The sequence below is a fragment of the Lissotriton helveticus genome, chromosome 2_1 (genome assembly GCF_964261635.1).
Source record: "Lissotriton helveticus chromosome 2_1, aLisHel1.1, whole genome shotgun sequence".
Classification (NCBI taxonomy): domain Eukaryota; kingdom Metazoa; phylum Chordata; class Amphibia; order Caudata; family Salamandridae; genus Lissotriton; species Lissotriton helveticus.
In genome coordinates, this window is record NC_136059.1 from 850,569,283 (window position 1) to 850,592,888 (window position 23,606).

The 23,606-nt window shown below is 41.2% G+C and overlaps 2 long non-coding RNA genes across 3 annotated transcripts in view; both read right to left on the reverse strand.

Moving 5' to 3' along the window:
• Positions 1–6,513: 6,513 nt before the first annotated feature.
• LOC144819528 (uncharacterized) overlaps positions 6,514–23,606 on the reverse strand; it is a 56,205-nt gene continuing 39,112 nt past the window's right edge. For both annotated transcript variants that reach the window (XR_013607427.1, XR_013607426.1), the window contains exons 3-5: positions 22,600–22,637; positions 22,377–22,440; positions 6,514–7,352 (exon numbers count right to left, since the gene is read on the reverse strand). This is a non-coding gene — a long non-coding RNA (uncharacterized LOC144819528). The remainder of the gene's footprint in view (positions 7,353–22,376; positions 22,441–22,599; positions 22,638–23,606) is intronic.
• On the reverse strand, positions 17,997–22,315 carry LOC144819529 (uncharacterized). The gene is made up of 2 exons (XR_013607428.1): positions 18,874–22,315; positions 17,997–18,500 (listed from the first exon to the last, which is right to left on the reverse strand). It is a non-coding gene; the product is annotated as an uncharacterized LOC144819529 (long non-coding RNA).

Sequence of the window (23,606 nt, forward strand, 5' to 3'; positions counted from 1 at the left end):
CAGAGAGGAAAAGAAAAATTAAGTTCAGCAGCATGGAGCGGCAGGTACTGGTGGAGGAGGTTGTGAGAGTCCACAAACAACTATTTGGCAGGCACTCCCTCACTGTACCTGAGTCTGCAAAACGTAAGATGTGGCTTGCAATTGGAGAAAAGGTCAATGCAGTTGGAGTCACAAGCAGGAACATTGAGGACCTGAAGAAACGCTTTTATGATATCAGGAGCCTCACAAAAAAGAAGATGGCAGAAATCCATAAGCAGGCTGGTGTCACCGGTGGAGGCAGGAACCCAGCGCCCCCCCTGACTGACCTGGAGGAGTTGGTGGCCTCTACCATCGAGCCAGACAGTGTTGTGGGACTTGGAGATGTGGACAGCTCAGCCAGAGCAGCAAGAAAAGGTAAGACGCATGCGCAGCATGACACCCCATAGCAACCTGCTTCCCTTTAGCCTCTGTGTACAGGCCAACCCCAGTCCAGTACTGCTAGCACTATTCAGGAGCAATGCATTATGGGAAATGTAGTCAGCTAATGTAAGACCATGTGTAACTGCACAGACATCAGCAAGGCACTGAAAGTAATGCAGAAAAATGAAAGTTACATGTGTAAAGCATTTATTGTAGTGACTGTGACACAGTAGCACTCAGTTGACATACGCTTATTTATACCTAGGGGCAACATCAGCCAGTCGAGCCACAGCAACAGAAGGGACTGCACCAGCGAGGGAGGAGAGGGAGGAGGCAGGGCCAAGCCATGTAGAAGCCTCGCAGGAGGAAGAAGACACGACTGCCATCACCCTGGAAGATGAGACAGTACAGACCCCCGTGTTTCCGCACTCCCCACACCTTTCACAATCCCCTCCATTGGTCTTCTCACCAGAAACCTCACCATCACTGTCCCTGTCAGCACCTGCAACATCCCCAGCCAGAAGGAGAGTCGTGGCCCCACTGCCAGTAATGGAGGCAGCAGAGGGTGAGGCTCAAGCCACTGCACCTGTGACTCCTGCTGCACTGCAGTCCGCCAATGAGTCAATCACCTCACGCAGACGCCATCGCAGACCCAGCAGTGCAGGTGGACCTGGAGAAGGCACTGTGTTCCGTGGGCTGGAGGGGAGCATGGTGCGCATTCAACGGATGCAGGGAAAATGAATACAGGCCTGCCACCGCCAATTTCGGGTCCTAAATGAACAAATAGGAGACATGGGGAAGGGGATCAGAGACATCGTAGAAACTAATAGGGAGGTAGCAAAAACAAATGCTGACCTTGCAGAAGGAATGCAGCAAATGAGCACTTCCATCACCCAGCTCTGCACTAAACTGGACAGCCTGGAACACACAAGGCCCAGGGACGCCCGTGTCCAAAATAGGGCCATGAATCGTCTGGCCACTGCCACATCCCAGCTATGCCGTAGAGGCATTAATATGCAGGAGAGCCTCACGCAAAACACGGCCGAGGTCACCAGGGGCATGGCCAGGATCACTAGTGCCCTAGAGGCTATGATCATCTCACACACTGCACTGAATCCTGCCCTGGATGTGGCAGAGGGAGACAACAGCAGTAGCCGCAGCTAGGCAAGTGCTGTAGTTGAGCCACGTAGGAGCAGCAGGCGCCCATCTGAGGCTGCAGGCCATGCGGAAAGCAGTGACCAACATCCCAGTGGCTCTGGGAAGCGCGGGCGCAAGTGACATTGCCGGTGTGGGTGAAGTAACCCGGGACGTGCAGTCCCCAAGTTTATTTTGTTCATTTGTTGCACTTCAGTGCATGAAAGTTGTGGCAACATAAAAATAAGTTCTTCTCATTCACAACCAGTCTGTGTCTCATTACTTACTCAGAAATAGTTGCGTGTAATCTCCTCACGTCTGTATCTGCCATCACTTGGTGTTGTCACTCCAGCAGGTTGTGTTTCAGACACAGCAATTTCGTCGTCATGATCCTCGTAGTCAGACAACTCCACCTCAGTACCCTTCTTAACAGCAAGGTTGTGCAACATGGCACAGGCAGCAATTATCTTACAGCAGGTGATGGGGGTATACTGCCTTGCACCTCCACTCTTGTGCAAGCATCCGAATCTGCTTTTCCAGATACCAAAGGTCCGTTCAACAACATTCCGTGTGCTTTTGTGGGCCCGGTTATATCTCCTTTGGCTGGGGGTTGAGGGGTTGAGGTAGGGGGTGAGTATAAATGAGTGGAGGGCATATGCACTGTCTCCTAAAAGGAAAAGGGAATACATTACTTACATGCATACATGTACTTCTTACTGCAATAGGTATTATGGGGGTCAGGCACTGTGTCTTACCTAGGAGGTATCCTTCACCAAATTCCCCTGCAGTCAGCCGTGCATAGATGCCGCTGTTTCCAAAAATATAGGAGTCGTGGGTACTCCCAGGGAATTTTGCCACAATGTCAGTGATGGCGTACTTTGCATTGCAAATCACCTGCACATTGATGGTGTGGGTTGACTTCCTATTCCTGTAGATATATTCTGTGGCAGCAGGGGGACAAATGGGAATGTGTGTGCCATTTATGCAGCCAATTATATTGGGAAATCGAGCCATCTGGTAAAAGTCAGATTTGGTTTGCACCAGTTCAGCATGGGTAGCAGGAAAATATATGCAATGCTCCATCCTGTGTAACATGGCATCCAGGAATTTGTGGAAAAACCTTGACAGGCTGCTCTGTGTCACCCCACCTACCACAGCAACCACGCTCTGGTAGCTCCCAGACGCAAGCAGGTGGAGGCTGCACAGCACCTGCCCATGTGGTGGAATTGCATGTGCCCTTGGGGTAGTGTGCTGCAACAGTGGTTGGAGGTCCTTGATGAGCTCCAAGATGGTGTCTGGGGCCAACCTGTACCTCTGCAGTATCTCTGCCTCTGTGAGCATGAACAAGGTGACCCTCTGCCTGTAGACCTGCTCCTCTCTCTGCCATTCCCTCTCTCCTTCCTCCTGTAGCCATAGCCGTCTTACAATGACATAAAATGCCGCCATTGTGCAAACAGAAGTGCATTTTGGGTCCATTTTTATAGGTTGCACCTGGTTACCACCTGATTCCAATCCATGGTAAATACTGACTCTTAAATACCGAATTTCAAGCAAATTCGGTATTTCAGGGCTTCCCTACATCTCAATATCCATTTTTACCACTTCTTATTTACCGATTCGGTATTTTACCGAATCGGTAACTTTACCCAATCGGTAAATTTACCGATTCGGTAAAATGACCGAATCGCAAACCGTTGCGATTCGGTAAATTTACCGATTCAGTATTATTTCTGATTCGGTATTTTACCGATTCGGTAACTTTACCGATTCGGTAATTTTACCGAATCTGACGATTTTCGGTCTCCTACATCCCGAATGCTCAAAACCGGTCGGTAACGGCCGAAAATACCGATTTTCAGCCGTTACCAACCGGTAAAGGGCTTCCTACATCTGGCCTTCAGTTCCTTTTAAATTAAGTATTAGCCAATGTGCCTAGGTAACTGATGTACATGTGAACCACAATAAAAATGCAAACTATTTTTTGGTCCTGGCTTATCTACAAGATGCCAATAGCTATGAAAACAATCAAAGAATTAGGATACATTTCTGACCAAATCAATTGTAATTACACTGAGGCGATTATAGTGATAGTGGGGGTTTTAAATGAAGATGATATAAACATAAACAGATTAAACATTATGTGATTTACTTGAGCTTCATAATGTACTCCATGCACATTTTCCTTTTAGAATGTGTGTGTAAGTGTGGAAAATATAAAGGTAAATGACTAATGGAGTGGGAGATGGTCTGGTTTAAATGTGTGTACCCCCAGGACTCTATGGTTAAAAAAACTTTTGTTATGTAAACCAACCCTTTCCAATTGATTATATTTATGTTCAGATATGAGTGTTCCATCTTTACAATGGTGGTAGGCTGCTTGAAAAAAAGGGGCTCAACAATAAGGCAATATGTGTCTTTACTTTAAGAACTAAAGAAGGAGAATTCATTTGTAAAGGAGATTGATCACATGACTGTATCCTTCTTACATTCAAGTTCAAGTACTGCAGGATTATCATTATCAAATCTCTTGCTACATCCATCTTGATTTAAGTAAAATAATTGTAAATGTCAATGGTGCATATCAAAAATAGCCAAAGATATTGCATGTCTTCTCATGCAAACTATAATGTTATAAATGTAAAATCAACAGCAGATAGAGTAAAATGGTTCGATTCAACCTACCTTGAATTAATAGAAACAATATGTAAAATGCAAAAATCCAGAATATTGGCCCAGTCAGAGACCATTGGTATGAAAATAAAAGGATTAAGAATGAAATACACCAAAGCCTAAAAAGAGGAAAAAAGATAATGTAGCTTAATACTATGAGGAAATAAATGAATACTGTAATTGAAAAAGAACATCTGGAGATTAGTGAATATTGTCTTCATATCAAATCCTACCTTGTTGCTTTACACATGATAGTGTTTCCTGCCCATAACTGAAATGCTGAGAATGCTGACAGTAAAGAGTGGTGTCTCTGTCAGCATCAATTTCCTACATTTGAGAAACACAGCCCACCAGTGCTGGTGCCCTCTTAAGTCTTAGAGGTATGATTTGCCTACGGGTGCAACAATCCAAATGAGGGTCATTCCTTTCCTTGACAATGAGAAACAAAATAACAAAAGATATCATGATGCCTCACCGAAATGTAGAGTATCGTTTATTTGAGCTACTTTGAGGCAGTGAGCATGCTGGATCTTGTTGGTCTTCACACAGCCTCCTTCTTCGCTGAACAGAGACTGGGGCTGCCATAGAGAACCAGATGGCAATGAGCTGACTCTCTGAAGGAGAAGACAAAACCTGGCACATTTTCACACAACCATAAATGGATATTTATTAATGTGGATAGTCCAGCCCATCTTTTGGGTCCACTCAAAATCCACCATGCTGATTGAATGATATAATGTAAGCAGAACCAGCTCTTTAAATGGAAGTAAAGAGTCTATTATATTCCATATAGGAGTCATAATATAGGTCCGGGTAACTTCATTACCCTTCACCTATGTTCTTCCCTACATTACACTTATAATGGTTTACAGGGACTGACCTTTTACCTAGATATGACTGCATTCAGAACGTGTGTTTTCCCTAGCTCGTAATCTAATACATTATGCAGTAGGATTCTTAGAAGCACAGCAAGACGACCATCTCCTGTATAATATCTATGTATAAAGTTCATGCCCAAAGTCATCCTTAGGCTGACACTGTAATACTGCGAGGTAGGACCCCTAGGGAGACCTATGGGTACATACATATCACATCTTGCTAAGATAGAGCAGAGGAGACCAAGACTTCCCGGCCGACACACTGACCAGAGACGCGGAGGTTCCTGCATGCAGACACTGCAGCTTGCAGTGGTCTAACATCCCTTGCGGGGTGTCCAACTCGAGACCAAGTCAAGGTCCCACAGTCTCTCACTTTAGGTAATGGGGTTGACTTTATCCTAGAGGGATTATTGCTTAACACCTACACACATGCTAGGTACATTTAGGTACATCTAGTTAGAGGAGCATCGTAGGAGTACGCATCTTTTTATCATATGTTTTATATACTCATATGTATTCATGATTATTGTAAGATGATAGAGCTATGTCATCCATTTACCTTTATAATACTGCTAATCATTTACATATTATACCTTCTAATGGTTGTTGCAGCTCATCTATTCAGAGTAACAACTGTTCAATAAATACTTATTGAAAACGCCCAGCCAGTTTATTCTGTGTATCTCTCTGAGACAGACTAAGTAAGCACGAGTGACTAGCGAAAAGTAGTATATTGTTTCCATGGTCCTGAGGGATCAGGGTTGTCATGTTCAATGGTTGCCAAGAACTATTTTCTCCTTAGTAAGAGGAGATTCTAGTGGCACTGTGATCTAGTTGGTACAAAAGGCCAACATACCCGGTGGGGGTGTTCAGAGTCTGTCTGACACCAATCCTACAGTGTATGCTGTCCAAACGTGCAGAGTGTGCATAATTGTTATAGGAGCTACACAACATTTCTTATTCACAACCATTCTGAAAATAATTATTGGCATATTATTTAGAGGAAAATAGTGCCTGGTAAGCATTAGTTCTTGGCTAATCCTGCAAACAACATTAGGGCTCACTGTATTTAGTTTGATGCTGTAAAGCACATTCGTATTTCCAGTATGCAGAAGTTGTTTACCATTTTGGTGATGGGTGTCAATGCCTCCTACATATGGTTATAATTAACCTTTGAAATTCCCCTCTGAGACCCCTGATCTGATCCATTTATACCGCAACCAGTAAAATTGTAGTTTTGGAGTAGCATTTCATTGCTTATTCAATGTTACCTTAAATATTTTAGTACTGCCTGTTTCTTAGGAATTTGTTTCTTAATCTCACAAACGCCTTCAAAGATCAGGATGCAGCCCTCTATTAACCTCAAACTTCGATTTAGACTTTGCAAAACCTATGTTTTGTGAATGAGAGAAACAAGAACATATGAGTTCAATTATATTTTTATTACTAGGTTTTCCATCTTTCTAATCAGTCCTTCAATGAATGATCCAATAATTCTTTTCTTCAAAATATTTGGTTGACCCACTACATCTCAGTCCATTTCTGCTCTTATATCATGAGTTTGCTTTTGAGTGTCATTTCCAAGCTATCACCTCGCAAAATGTCCGCTGAGTCGCCCTATAAGGCTTCATATTCTTCATTGTTTGCTAGACTGGTATATGTCATTTTTTATTGTATGTAGCTACTAAAGTATCTTATTTTAATTTTTTATTTTTCTACACATTCTTTTAGATGTAATGTTGTTTTTGTAGACCCTGCCACTGACTCTCTAGGCATTTTTCATTATCTCTTTTCCATTTCAGGCGTTATATTTTGACAAGAAAAAAGGATGCAACAAGATTCATTTTGCTGTTAAAGTTTTAGATTGGCATAGTCTTGGATAATGTTCTCCTTCAACTGAAAATATAATATAGTCGGTACTTTGCCTAACCCCTCTTCCTCAGTCTTATGTCGTTGTGCGTTCTATGTGAGGGAGAGACAAAATAGACACTATTTGCCAGGGATTGAAGCCCAGGTTTCCCATGTGTCAGCACACATTTGTTGCCGTTTGTATTCCTCCCATGAGTAGGTAACCAATGTCTGTTTACTTTGCATTTACTCCAATACAATCCCGTATCAAGGGTGGTTGAGACAGTGTCTCCTCACAGCACTCATGAAACAGTTGTTAGCTATACCATTTTTTCAGGTGGGGCAGGCATGGCACCCTCATTCTCCCATTAAGGTTATACAGATCAGATGGTCCAAAATCTTCTGAAAGGCTTCCTTTGGTGCCTGTGGAAAACACAAACCAAATAAGCCATATGCCTAGTATCGGTAACATAATGTTCAAGTTTTGTTAATGTTTCAACAGAAATCACTTTATTTACACGTGCTCAGAGAAAACAACAGGAAATATGATTTGAGGAGTAACTCTAAAAGTACTGTAGACAATTCAGATTGTGTCTCCTTTCCAGCATGTTCTATATCTCCACAGGCATCCATGAATTAAATTTCAAAATTCTCTAGACCATGAATTGTTCTGGTAGTATTAGAATATTGCATTGTGTTCATCTATTTTATAATTGCCTTTTATTGTGCTAACAGTCTCAGTCAGGAGGTTGATTTATAAGTATTTTAGGCATTAATGTATGGGATTGTAACAACAATGCATTCACTGGTATAATGAAAAATGTGCATCCCTCTTGCAGGATATGTTAAAGGGACTTATAAGATTTCTGTGGTTTAAAATCCCAACTATAACCATGCCACATCCCTTAAAAATATCTACAAGTTTGTCAGTTAACATATCAGGGTACTTCTATCCAGCCATTGGGTGTCATTATCTAAAGAGCTTCTGTAATCTTGCCTGTATCATGAACACTATGTAGGAATGTCTGCCATGATTTAATGTTCAATTACAGTTTCCTATTTTCTTTGAAACAAGAGCCATTCTTGTGTCTCTTCCAATGACTGCTTCCCAATTACTGTTGCTCTATGGTACTTGTATGCCTTTTCCGGGGCTGAGAGCAAGAAAGGAGATCTCCACAGATTTTAATTATGATTTGAGGCACATGTTATTACTTCATGTATGCACGCTTTCCTACCCTGCTCCTAAATGGGATCTATTGCATGTTCCTTTCCATGACTTAGTTATGTAAACTTGTTGGTTCCTGGAATCTCCATTCACACTTTCAGGCAGAGAGCGGGAGGAAGGACTTTAACTGCTCTTACCTGCACTGTGCTGCAGCTAGGTCACACCTGTTCCCGGTCCTGTGGCTGCCTCATGCAGCAAACTTCCTTATATGTTTCACCTTTAGCTCACATTTACCTTGTTTTTTCACATTTCCTTTCACCTTCATATCCAGCATTTCTGCCATTTTTCTGGTGGACTTTTCACCACCTATCCTCTGAGTTAGCAGCACTACATTTCTTTTGTGAGTCTGTTCCTTTTTCCTGCAGCATTGTTTGTTCTGAATTTCTGCATTATTACCTACGGTTGGGCATTACTTTTTTCCGGTGCCTGCTGGGTACATCCTTAAGTTCTCTCTTTTGAATCCTGGTTTCAGTAGGGTATATTGTTTCGGTACCTGTTAGGTACATCCTTGAGTTCCTTGTACTAAATCCTTGTTCACACTTACAGGTGTCAGCAGGGAATTACCTCTTAGTTTGACTATTACAAATAGCAGCAGTGGAGCTAAACAACCAGCACTAAACCCTTCTATGAAGTGTGGTCAGTAAGTGAATTTAGCATGTGCTACAACAGACAGCACTCCTGCTGCAAAGAGGTGTAGTCATGGACGTTGTCCGATGTCAGTCCCTTACATAACATCCCACATAAGTCTGGACCACAACACATAAAGAGTAGCTTGGCTGTGCTCGGATTAAACAACATGTTGTTAAGGCTGTCCCCGGCTGCACAAAACATTGATAACAACTGTATTTAATTTATATAAAATGCATTGGGCAATGTTTTGACTGTAGTGGCATTTCTTAACTTGATACTTTCTTTTTTTTTTTATACTCATACAATAACCTTTTCATGTCAAATAAATGAGTGATATGAATACAATTTCTGATTATAGAAAGTGACAATATTGAAATAACTCCTTATATTTTGTGGTCCAGACTTATGTTGGAAATGACTGCTTCCTGTGTTTGTTGGGTGCCTCCTTGTCTAGATTTAGTGTCTTGATTTTCTTGTTGACATCCTCCATCTTTTGTGATTTTTACGTTACTACTAGTGTAGTACCTGTCCTCAGTATTTGCCTCTTTCTTTCCTTTTGCCTCTTTTTTACTCTTGATTTATGTCTATCCTGTATTCTGATTATTCTTTCTGAGTGTGTTTTCTCTTCCATTGCCAAATTAGTCCACTGTCTGTTACAGCCCTGTATTTAATTACAGTGTTACTTCTGGCTTGGTTGTTGAATCCATGTTCTTAGGCATGTTATCTGCTTCAGTGTTGTAGTCAGTCTTGGTCCAATTTTACACTAAGTACAAAAGCCTCTCTAACATCAAGTCTAAACTATGACTTTGCTATTGTGTCTCCTTTTGAGAGCAATCTGCTTGCATCAATGCAAAGGGCTTTTCCTAAGCTACCAGGAATCTCCTTGTCATGTGCCACTCCATCCTTTACTTTCATCAAACCTTCCTACCCACTAGCCTTGCCTGTGCCTGTCTCTATCCTTATACTGCTTACAGCCAATTCCTGTCATCTACGGGCCTGTGACCACAATTTCTAATATTTATTTATCTTGTCCTATTACCTTGCTGAATGTGGCATACTATCTGTCACTAATCTCTGCCTTTGCTCCCTGACATGACATATTTAAAGATTAGTAAACAGAATGAGATATAAGATATTGCAAGTCACCGGGGGTTCCTTTATAAAGTTATGGAACTCTGAGGTGACTTGCAATATCATTATCATGTATGGCCGGGGTACTTTATCCCATATAATACATGGTCACACCATCACCTTTACCACAAACCACTTAAAAACATGGTGTATATATCTTTCAGAAAAAACAGCATGTTTGCAAACATAAAGAATAAAAAACGAACCTCTAGTGCAAAACTAAAAATATCAAACACTTGAGAGATATTTGTTGCTAAAACATATTTGAAAAAGTTAAAAAAGCAGCTGTGAATCAGAACGTGTAGAAACATACAGAAAGATTCGAACTTTTCTATAACTATCCAAGGTATGCAAAAAAGAATTGTGTGCTGTCTACTAGTCGCTGTAAACTAAAAAATAGAGCAAAAGAAAGAAAAGCAACGTTTCATTTTAGTTGCTTTAAACAGCTGCTCCGCAACCTGACCTGCCTTTCACCTTGGCTGCTGGCTCTGGCAGCAGGAATTATGGTGTCAGAAAGTGACAGCATTTACTTATGCAGGTCAGTTCTGGCGTTATTTCTTATTATTCGGTAAATGAGAGTGTCACTATTCGCAGATTATAAAGAAATTAGAGACGTGCATTTATACAAGGATTGCCTAATCCCACTATTATGGAACAGTGTGCACTATTAATATAATGAAAAACAGACATAACATAAGGAATGGGGTGCCCATGCTTGTTCTTGGCACAGATTTTTCCATCCCTGAGGCCCCTTTCAACTCCTAAATTACACCCACGACTTATTTAGCAACTGCACATAATAACGCATATTCAAGAACAATGGACTGCTAACGTTGGTCGCAACATAATAGTATTCAAAGATAACTCCATGGGAATATTTCACATTCAAGCAGGTATTATCAGCATCAACATAACTATTAACTGTATGCACAACTTCATTTGTATATTTACAGTAACAGGTCTCTAACTCTTTCTCTCTCACTCTTTGTCCATAGTCTCTCCCTAAAAACACACACACAGAGACAGATTATCAAGTAGTTGCTCACATATTTTCATAAAGGCTCTCAGACTTCATGCAAGTGGACTTTCACACACTGTGCCTTTCTCAAACATAAAGTCTCTCTGCCATTTGTATGTCACTAATTCTCTCAAAGTTTCATGTACTCATGCTCACTGTCAGTCACATTCATTCTCTCTTACACTACCATACATTCAATGTTAGTCACACACATTCACTCATTTAATCAATCTCAAGATCATACTTTTAAGCATGTACACACTTTCTACTTCTCTCTCACACCCTTTTTCACACACACATGCATCAATTGTTAGACACACATTCAAACATATACATTCATGCACACAATCTTTCAGATGCATTTGCATACACTATCTTTCCTAAATTCTTACATATTTCTACCCTTCTCTTTGCCTCATCAATGTCACGCTATTTATCGCAACTTTTTCAATTTTTTATTATATTAAGACATCGTAATTGCAAGACATTATGCAGCGACAAGAATTGTTTAAACTGAATATTTTTTTTAATAAAGAAAATCGCATCTTTTGTTATTTAACTATGTCACAATATAATAAAGGCGGATTTCGATCGTGTGCAGAAAGAAAACAATTAAAAACAGTTTCTTTTTTTCTTTTCTTTCGGTCCGGTTTGCAAGCAATATGAATCTCAAGTCCCAGTATATGCTAATGATAACATAACTAAATTACACAATGACGAACGTAAAAAAATCAAGTAAAGCAGAGTCTGAGACTCTACTGAAAACTGTCTTCGTAATGGATTATGAAAGGAACAACACTGATTTGACAAAGCAATTTAAAATGGTCTGCTCCCTGTCTCTAATTTGCATTACAAATATGTTTACTATAAAAAAAATATATATATTTATATATATGTAATTTACTCAGCTGCACACAGCAGGTGTTTCATTGTGTTGGTTAAATGCCCTTCTGTCAGAATCAAAAATATTTCACAAAACAAGTTACTTCAGTGCATCTTAAAATATTGCCGTGAGTTGTTTACTCTGTATTACCAGAGTTTGAATATTACATACTGGTTTCAATACATTTAAACGCCTGAAGTAAAGTAAAAAAAAAAAAAGGAAAACCATAAACTGCCAGGTAAATGTTGTAATTTCTGAGGGATAATTTTATTGAAATGAGAATTGTTGTCCAGAGAAGATATTGCCAAATATGATGGAATATTAATTAGTTTTCACGTGCAGAAAAGAGAAGACAGAAAAAAAGCCTGTCAGAATCAAAGAGTTCATATATATATGGCATAAGGTAATTATTTATCTTGTCGATTGACGAGTACAGCTGGTCAGCATCAACCTAGCTGCATAAATATCTGCTTCACACCAGTATATAGAGAGTTGATTACATTGAGATATGTCTCACATATATATATATACTTTTTATTGTTAAGGTAAGATGTAACACCTTCATTTTAAGGTTAGATGTAACAACTTCAGGAGAGATTATTAAGGTATCTCATCTTGCCTTTGATTACCAATTCCGAACTGCAGATGGTAGAGTCTGGCAGAGTGACGTGTCAAAATTGTGAAATTCACTGTCTCTGTTTTCTCTCTTATTTATTTCCCATTTCCCCATTTCTACTGCTGGCCCACATATTCTCATTGTCTGTGGTTAGTCGTGGCTATGGTGACGGAAAAGAGTGCATTGCTCCCGTTTGACCTAGAGTACAAGATTAATGTTTTCTGACATCTGCATGTCACAATATTTGATGAACTACGTGATCTATGGCTATTGCATTTCTGTTTGTTTCCTGGCCTTTGATTTGATTTAATTTGTGATTTCTATAGCGCCCGAATCACTCCTGTCGGGGTATCTCAGCACTGCACTGTGACAGCTAGTGGCCAACCAAGGAGAGTTTAGAACAGTGTCGTTTTGAGCAGTTTTCTGAAAGTCAGGAAGTTGGGGCATTAACGCAACTGGGGGGAGCTGGTTCCAGTACCTCGGGGCGAGATGGGAGAATGCTTTACCGCCCATGCGGGCTAGTTTGATGCGTGGGACATGAATGAATCCTTGGTTACTTAATTGCAAGGTTCTATGTGGCATATATGTGACCAGTTTTTTGGTCAGGTAGCTGGATCCCATATTGTTCAGGGATTTGTGAACCATACAGCATATTTTTAATTTTACTCTTTGTTTCACTGGAAGCCAGTGTAGTTCTCGAAGTAACGGAGCATCTGAGATTTGGAGGGGGTGGGGGGTGGCTTTCATACCCTCCGAGAAGGTGGATGGATGTTCATGTCTGTTTTGTCAAGGGAGAGCAAAAGTTGCATATCATCCGCGTAGGAGATAGGGATGAAGCCGAGTTGCCTCAGTTGGCAAGCCAGGGGGCTAACGTAGATGTTAAATAAGGTGGGGCTCAGGCATGAGCCCTGCGGTACCCCCCTGGTGACTTTGGTGGTTTGTGAGCTGAAAGGGCCTAAGTTTATGGTTTGTGTTCTGTTAGTGAGGAAATCGGTCAACCATTTTATGGCTTTTCCTCAGATGCCTATGTCCTTGAGTCGCCAGAGTAGAATCTGGTAGGAGATGGTGTCAAATGCTGCGGATAGGTCGAGCAGCACCATAAGTACTGCTCGACCTTCATCTGCCAGCATACGGATGTTATCTGTTACTTCCACCAGGACTGACTCAGTGCTGTGTTTTGGTCGAAATCCTGTCTGTGAGTGGTCTAAACATTTTGAGAATTCAACAAATTCCGACAGATATTTGTTGATATGCTTTTCTAGAAGTTTTCTGTGTAGAGGAAATAGAGAAATGGGACGATAATTAGAGACCTCCTCAATGGAGATCTTAGGGATCTTCCTAATGGGGATGATCTGTGCTGCTTTCCACTCTGGTGGAAGGCTGCCTTCTTACATAGATCTATTGAGAATTGAGCAAATGGGAGCAGCAAGCATCTTTGATAGGAGGGCAGAGGTTTTGGCAGGTATGGGATCTAGGGGAGATCCAGATTTGACCACTTTCAGCAATGATTCCACTCCAATTGCAGATAAAGCTGGGAAGGATTCCAGAGTTAGGGCATCGGTGATGATAGGGGAACGGTCTATGCTAGGGCCCGACTGAGGATAGGGGCTGGAGCTGATCTTTTGATAAATGGTTTCAATTTTCTCCGAAAAGTGATTTGCGATTTTGTTACACAGAGTTTGGGAGGCGGCTACCTCGGTGCGACAGGCCTTGGGGTTGATAAATGAGTTCAGGACTTTGAACAGGGTGCAAGAGGAGTTACCAGCGCTTTCAAGTTGGACTATAATGAGCGTTTTCCGGCGAGTTTTATATTTTTGTGATGTGCTGTTAGTGCGGTTTTAAAGTTTTCCTTATCTTGCGGGTTTTTGGAAAGGCGCCATAGCCGTTCCAGTTTCTTACATTGGCATTTTTCGGATCTTAGATCGGGAGTGTACCAGTGGGTCTGGAGACGTTTGTTTTTGGTCTGTTGTGATTTCAGAGGGGCTAGACAGTCAATAGTGGTTATCATACTTGCTGTAAAGGACGTTAGACGTTCATGAGTCGTATCGGAGTCCGAAATCTAGGGGGGAGTGAATATTTCGTGGAACTTAGTGGGGGTGATTTTATGCCATTGTCTTCAGTTCTTGGTAGGATGAATGTTGTAGGTTAAGTTGTCTTTCTGGCCGTGAATTTGAAAATCAATTAGGAAAGGGTCCGATCAAGTCAGTGGGTTAGAGGCTTTGTAGGTGATGTTGGGGAATTAGCAAAAATTATGTCCAGTGTGTGTCCAGCCTGGTGGGTGGGATCATTGTTAATTTTTGTTAATCCTAGTGTGGATAGGTCCGTCAGCAAAGTTACGGCCTCTTTATTAACAGTGTTCTTTGCATGTACGTCAAAGTCACCAAGCAGTAAGAAATTCCTGGTTGAAATTATGTTGGGGAAATCAGTTCCAATAGCTGTGAAGGAAACTTGGAGAGGGGTCCTGGGGGCCTGTACACGAGTGCACCTTTCCAGCTAAGTTGGGGATGTAGGTCCGCTCTGAAGATCAAAATCTCCATTAAATCACTGCATTGATTGTCAATCATAGAGATTTTGATTGGGTCCTTGTATATGATTGCTAGACCACCTCCTATCTTGTGGGGTCTATCTATTTTATGAATGTGATAGCCCCCGGGAACTGCGACTGCAATATCAGGGTTAGAGCAGGGCTTGGTCCAAGTTTCCGTCAGAAATCCAATGTGGGGAAGTGTGGAAGTTATCTGATCCCATATATGGGTGGAATGCTTGGGTAGTGATCTGACATTGGCCAGGAAGCAGTTTCAACCTCTGTTATTGTTACTTTGTGAGGGGTGCTGCGTTCTTTCCTGTTCACTGGCGATAGGGCAGGGCTGAGCTCTTGGGAGTAGGTATTAGCATTACTTGGGGGCCAAGTGGATGTTTGGCTGTGGTATTGGCAGGTCCTGCATGCGAAAGGTCCGTCTAGATGTAGAGAGGGGCTACACTCTTTGTTTTTTAGGTCCCTGAGACTGTTTATATTTCGAATTTCTACTAGGTCTTGTCTGGAATATGTACGAATGGCGCTTCCCTTACATGTCCGATCTAAGAGGGGACTGGCAGGCGTTCTGGCTCCTGGCGACGGTCTGGCGCGGACGGGCACCGACGGGCTTGCCTTTGGCACACCTTTGGCGCGCCAGCAGCAGGTCCGCTGCGTGTTGTGCCCTGAATCAGCTTATATGGAGGCAGCTGAACTGCTAACCTCTTGATCTGTAGTTCGCCGGAAGTGAGCTTTGAGACACATCCGGTAGGTGTTCCCTCCCTCCACACAATCGGAACGATCCGTGGTGGAACGGGGAGGCACCAAGCTACGAGTGAGCAGCGTGAACAGTTTGAAAAGTGAAGTGAGTGAATTAAACAGCTTTTTCACAATTACGAGTGGTATTTCCAATGTTAAAAACTATGTGGCATTTAATGTAGGAGCCCCTTACCAGGCACTCCTAGGTTCACAATGTCAGCCTAGCAACAACACCAAAATTAAAAGGCACTTTACCAATAGCGATAGTTAAAGTCTATGGTGGAGCCCTTTACCAGGCACTCCTATACTATGTCTGCAAGCTTACTGGGTCTGACAGTCTCTTCAGTGGCCTCAAGCATGTCCGCTGCGCGACGTGCCCTGCATGAGCTTATATGGAGGCAGCTGAACTGCTAAGCTCCTGATCTGTAGTTCACCGGAAGTGAGCTTTGAGACACTTCCGGTAGGTGTTCCCTCCCTCCACACAATTGGAACAATCCGCGGTTGAATGGGGAGACACCAAGCTGCGAATGAGCAGCGTGAACAGTTTCAAAAGTGCAGTGAGTGAATCAATACAGCTTTTTCACAATTACGAGTGGTAGTTGTGGCATTTGATTGTAGGAGCCCTTCTACAAGGCACTCTGAGGTTCACAATGTCAATCTAGCAACAACACCAAAATAAAAAGGCACTTTATCAATAGCGATAGTTAAAGTCTATGGTGGAGCCCTTTACCAGGCACTCCTGTACTATGTCTGCAAGCTTACTGGTTCTGACAGTCTCTTCAGTGGCCTCAAACCCGTTTGCCTGTACATTTCAGCCTGTGTGTGCTAATTCTTTCTTTATACAATGTAATGTGAAGGTATAATGTATGTCTGTGTTTAGGCCCCTTTAGGATGTACAGATTGAAGGTGCATGGAATCATACATCTGTATGAGGTGTAGGTGTTTTAGGTAACCTATCTATTGTTAGATGAAATATGCCTATGGGTGTTTGTGTATGGATACAGAATGTGTGTTTCTGTTTGTGGGTGAATGTGTGTTTAGAAACATGAACTGGTGTAGGAAATTGTTTGCTAATGAGTTTGAATGAACAATCTAGGATATGAATGTCAATGTATGCTTATATGATGCATATGTTATGTTATATATTATATTTATATCATAACACACTTAAACACAGAGCTTTTTGGTGCTCTGTCAACATGAGAACTAGAAGGAGGTGGAACAGAGCAAAGACAGACAGCAAATAGGAAATATGAAGGAAAGGGAAAAACTTAAGGAGTCCTTTATGGTGTGGTAGAGAGGGAGCTTCACCTTAAAACTGTGGAGTTTGCTTGCCCCACTATGAGGTGAGGAGACCACAGAGTTACCGATGGCTGTTGAAAACATCTAACCTGATGACTCATCTGCCACAAGCCAATCGGATCATGGTGGAAGCCTCATGACTTCCATACTCACATTAGATTTTACTGTCAAAGACATCACAGCTAATCAGTAGTTGGTGTTGAGGGTCAAAAGGGAGATTTTCTAGTAGTACTAAGACAACTTTAATGTCTCTTAAATAGGTGGATGTTTTTGCACTATGGGTATAAGGTATGCATCTGCAAATTTTGAGACCGGTTCAAGAATGGATCCTATACAGGACACTATTGGACGACCTGGAGGATTGTCCAGTCTCTTATGTATCTTTGGAATGGTGTGCAGGTAAGGAATTTTGGGTGAGTCCTGGATCAGAAATTCACCTTCTTTTTTAGTCATCCATCCATGATCCATAGTCTCTTCAACCATGCACGTTATGCTGATCCTTATCCTGTCAGTTGGATCTTGGTGTTGGACTGCATAGTTTCTCTGATCTTGGAGGATGCATCTACATTCACTGTCATACTGATCCATTGATTGCATGACTATCGCCCCTCCTTTGTCTGCAGGTTTTATCACCAGTTTGGAATTGTTGCTTAGCTCTCATATCGCTTTCCTTTCTTCATTCGTTATATTCTGGAATACTTGATTGATGGTGGTCTAGTTCCTCCAAATCCTTCATGACCGCTTTCTTAAAGGTAAGCAATTCTATGGGGAGAGTGGAGTTAGGCGGTGTGAAGGTAGATTTAGGTTTTAGGTATCTCGAGAGAGGGTACCCCACTATCTCCAGGGAACAGGGTACAGAAGACAGTAAGTCAAAGGGAAATCCCTGGGGAGCACTCGTTATACTTTCATACCATTACGGGCACTCACAAACCTTAATATAAATGGCCCGTTGGCCGTACTCGAGAAAAATATATCAATTTCCACAACCAAATTGAATCGTTTACAATCTGTTTTTAATAAAACCATATACATGAAAAATATAAGCGCTTAGACATCATATTTTAAAATTTCAACACATTTCTTTTATAAAAAACAATTGGTAAAAGACAATAAATCGCAATATTTCATCACAATGTGCAACTCAAAAATTTGAAATTAAAAACAAAATAAAACACATAAAGCATCTCAACAACTCATATATGAAAACGGTGAACAAAAGCCTAATAGTATCTAACCCCTAGTTTAATTGTGGCTACTTGGTCTATTTGCCACTACTATCACTGGATCCAAAGGCTTGCAATTCTCTTACATCAGTTTAAACAACAGTAACAGTATTTCATGTACATCAGTTGTTTACTGGGCCCTGGTTGGATTCTCTGTATGTACAAGAATGCGTCGACGCGTTTCGGTGCAGAACAACTGATATATTGGCACCTTCTTCAGGACTTCTTTATTCGGGGTTTATCACTTGAATAAATGGTGACTGGCACCCTCTCTGCAGGTATATGAAGAGAAAAACAGGGTATCACTAGCTTAAAGTGTATATCATCACTCTCTCATATTTGGTTTTTTTTTTTAACAGTAACACACTGTACAGTAGTATCTCTCACATCTTCCTATATTGATGATACAGTTGTTAAGGTACATATATAGTAACCAATTGGTAAAAACTCACTGATTTCATTTCTATATGCACAATATGCCTTATATTTGGTTAACTCTATATTTCAGGCTTGGCTTCACAATAGCCTCTGTGAACATCTGATAACCCTCCGAATCCATTTTGATGTGGAAATTATTGTGGGCAGGGTGCGGGACTCATGCATGACACTTTCATTCAGTTCTCTACATACGGTACCCACTCTTACCCCTTCTATGTTGAGGGAGATCCAAATTAGTACATCCAAGATGTTTAGTTGACCTCTTCCCTGTCACATCTCATGGGCCCAATGGGGTATATCTGGGGACATAGAAGGTTATTAGGAATACTGATCTGTTGGTTTAGTCTCTGCAATAGGTTATGGCCAATCAAACTATTTACCTCTCTTGCTTGAGAAGGGATCCTTGTATTAGGTTTGCTTCTTCTGTTGTTCCGATTTTTTAAGTGGTTTGGCTGAGTATCTATATGGGCAGAGAACAGCGATTTATTTTATAACCACCCTCTATTAAGGTAGGGGACTGCGCTTTACTTTTAACGGATTTCCCTTAAGCCATCGTACCTTAAAACCTTTAAAACTCTCCTTGAACGGGCATAGGATTTATGAACTCCTTGGGAAAACTGGATATGTTCTATTAGGGCAAACAAATACAGAGATATGTATTATTAATAGCACAAGCCCGCTGCCTCAATCTCTTCTCTATTGCCGTTTTCTGCAAAATTTACCATGTTTATGTCCTCCCTTCTTTCTCGGTGTCTGTGAGTATTTTGGGCGTTATCACTAGTTTTATTTTCTATAGCTACCCCCCACTTTTGGAGGTAAGCATACTCCGATATAATCAAGTATGTTGAACAAGCTTTGTAGTATGTTAGGGTTTCTATGTTTTACATAAAACCACATATACATCTAGCTACCGGCAGACAGAAATGGTACAGATACTTCTACCCTCTCCAAGGGACCCCTTCCTCGAGCGTTCTATCTATGGGGTGTGGTTTCTCTACACGCTGATTTTAGTCTAACCCACCCCGCTTCTGGCTGACTGAATCTGTACTAACTCGCTAGCTAGAGATCGCTTACCTCGTATTAAATGGAGCCGCGTCTTTGCCTCGTTCCAACACTCTCTGATGTGTTGCTCGTGGCGGCCTCACTTTTATATGCCGGCTAATTCAGGGTGGATTGATCTCACCTGGGACGCCGTGACCGATTCCCTGAGCCGTGTTTCCAGTAAACAGAGGCGCCATCTTTGAACGGAGTAGATGTGATACTTTTCTATCCACCGATTATACCACACAACTTTATTATTAAACTGATAGTGTTGTTGTGTTTCGATCTTACTCCTTATCCAATTTGGGATTATTGTAGACTGATTATTGTCTTTTATTTAGTATTAATTATCTATCTGGAAATCGGCTGGATAATGTGTTTTCTTCCAAGGGCGCCCTATATTTATTCAAGAGGACTTTCTCATAGTACGACCTCTTTAAATAACCAGTTGTTATACTCTCGTGGCAGAATTATTTTTAAGACTCAGGCTCATCTTTTTGGTGCAAGATGCGGCAATGCGTCCTTAGTGGATATTCGTTCATGGAGTTGTAGGGTTTGTTTATAACAATTGTCTCCAACTCCAGTTATAGTTATAGACTGGTACATAAAAAAATATATATTTTTATTTTTTTATTTTATTTTATAGGCAAGAGATATCTTCGCAAGCGCGTTCATTATATTAATCGTCTTTCTGCATGTTTGAGACATTTTAATTATGTTTCTCTTTGTTTTTCTCAGTTTGTGTATCTAAACCTCGACTTCCTCTATTCCATATTGAAGGAATATGTGTACGTCCTGTGAGGGGACTTTCATTATCTGTTTTCCTACCTTCTCTATAATATCTGGTAATTCTTCCCTGTTGTTGCTAGTGTGTCTACCTCTACCTAGCCAGATCAGATCAGGGCTTCCCATTCTTCTCTCAAGTTAAGGCCCCGTCTGATCGTGTTGAATTTAGGTTTTAGGCCTGTATCTCCCTCAGGTGTTTCTGTCTTTTCTTTATCCTTGAAAAAGACTTGTAATTTCAGTCTTCTCATAAATTATTGCATTTCCTTACATAGTAGGAATTTATCCATATTTGATGTTGGCACAAACTCTAATCCTTTTTCTAAAACTGAGACCTGGGCGGTTGTCAGGCTTTCATCTGTTAGGTTCACCACTAGTTTCATTTTCTGCTTGTTGATGCCTTCGTCATGCTCCTGGTCGATACCCTTGCTTGTTCTTCTTCTCTCGGTGTCCAATGGACGCTGTTCCCTCTTCGGTTCCTTCCCTTGGTTCTTCCTTGGCCTGATCCTAAAAAATTAGTCTGATCATAGTAGGCGTATTCCTGAGGGGGATAGCTCCACGGTGGGTATGCTCCTTGGGGGTGTGGAAAAGGATGTGGCCCAAATTGCTGTGGTGGATACATTGATGGTCCTTCGAAATTACCCTATCTTCTGGGCCCTTGTTGGTATGGGCGTCTTTGATTGTTTCTTATTCCCTGGTATCTTGGGTTTTTACCTCTGCTCAAGCCTGAAGTGTTGGATCATGTGTCAGAGGAATCATCTTCAGTTGTTTCTTGTTGGGTGGGCTTGTAATCCTCCTTAATGTAAGAATATACCCTTTCATGGCTAAACCGGCTGGTGTCTTTTTTTTTAGTTTATTGTATTTGCTCTGTTTCAATGTAGCTTCAAATTTGTTTAGTGTTTTGTTTAGTTCTACAAGATGTTTTTTCGTGGTGCTTGGTGATTGGCAGCTTCTGAGTCATACTTCTATTGCTTGGATTTCTATTTTTAATCCTTGTGCCAATCTACTTGCTGTTTTTATTATTAGCACAATCCAGTCTCTCATGCAATGCCATGATATCTGTCACCAGTCTTTCTTGAAACTCTTATCATGTTGGAAGATAGATGGCTCATTTTGAACAATCAAACCTTGTGGTGCTGCGTTAGCTTTTAAGTATTCTGACATGAGTAAGCCATGAAGTGCAGTTTTTATTTGGGTACGTCTTAATTCTTCATCCCAATCATTATTACTGACAAAAGGTTCAGCTGTATTGAGTCCTTCAAAAGTTCCCAATGATGACAAAATAGTTTCTATCTCTTTTCAGTAAAGGTCAGTGCTGTGTTCTCCGCCATAATATGTGTGTGTGTGGTGTTGTTCCATCTAACTATAAGTACTATGTGTCTTTTTATTGTGATAGAAACTCCCACAACTGTGCGCTGTCAATACTACAAAAAAAGTAACAAACGGGGGAGTGAAGAGGTATGAATATAGAATCAACCTCCTCTTAAATGTTTCATAAACAGTATGATTCTATCTTATATAAATGACCAGTGAAATTCTTTTTATTTAATATTTTCCAGTTTTCTTAGTGATACTGAAAAGGTGTAGTAGTGATCCATGAAATGCCATGGAAAAGCACTAAGTGTTTTTAAAATACCCCTCACACAGTACGAATCCCATCGTGTCATGCTTAATCATAGGTATCTTCCCGTTCCTCTACGGGGCGGGCGTGCTGCAAAGGAACAGAAAAATGAATACATTTTAATTGAGCACATAATTGTGGTTGTCAGGCCTTCAAAACCCTTGACTAGACCAATCCATTCTGTCTCTTTTCCTCCACTCCCCGTCTTTGTTCCCGTTTCGTCATTTTTTGACCCAAAGAAAAGAATATGAGAAGTCATCTCTACCTCGTATTCCAGCATAAGTTTCCAGTCAGGAGCTTGAGCGGTAAACTCGGCATCCACACAGCATCTTCAAGAGAAGAAAGGACACAGATAAGTGAAAGCTATACAGGAGTTAAGAGAGAGAGTGTGGGTGTGCAAATTGAGGCACATTACTGACAGATAATGTATTACTAAGAAGAAGGAGAATTTACAGAAAAGAAGTTAGAGATTTAAGAACTATACTTACCTTGTGTAATTGTGCTAAGTGAAGCAAAACAGAAAAACCTGAAAGACAAGAAGAGAAAGATTGAACTAATTACAAAAGTGACAAATAAGACTCTTTAGAAAGAAAAAGAAAAAGACTCAACAAAACAAATATAATTAAGAGCGACTTAACTCTAGAGAAGGTAAGAGTAGAAAGGGAGGGGTTACAAAATAGTTATTAAATTCCAAAAAAGAAGCCTAGAAGCTAATACCCCTATACTTTCAGATAAAGGTCTCTGGAGGCAAGCACTTTAAAAGAAAGATGATTACGAACGAAGAGTAGCACTAGTCTCTGGAATGTTAGGTAAGAACTAGATAGAGCATGCATCAAGTAATGTTAGGAGAATTAGGAAGAGTGCTTAATTTTTCCTTTCCTTAATGCATTAGGACTTCTAAGTTCCGCCCATCAACAGACGAGACAAAAGAAGCACAAAGAACAGTTCCGTAGCTGTCTGTTCTATTGTTTGTTATTTTATCCATTCCCCCTTCCCCCTTAGGGGTCCTTGAGGGTTAAGTTTTAAATAATGGACCCTGGGTATCCTTGAGGTGGATTTGGGAAAAAGGCAGCTACCTGTTCCTGTGCAAGTCGTGGTAAGAGTTCACTTATAGACCTTGACAGTGGTTAAGGCTGTACTCAAATGAATTGCAGCATCTAAACTTACCCCCGAGAAGATGCAGCATGAACATATGTGCAATGGAAAATGTGAACAGTGACTAGTTATAATAAACTGTTGCCTGTAATGCGTTCACGAGTTGGTGGGAGTAAGCAACGCATCAAAAGCCTCATTAGGGTGGAGGCAGGAATCTGGTAAATCACGGGTGATCAATTGTACATGCAGAAGACCATTGTCTTCTTTGCATGAGGCATGGAAAAGCGTGGCTGCGAGTGTCAGCCTCGCATCTCCGTAAGTGTCTGAAGGAAGACATTAACGGAGATCAAAATGAGTCCTGGAATGCTTGCATTTCCAGCCTGGGAGCTCCCAAGTGAGT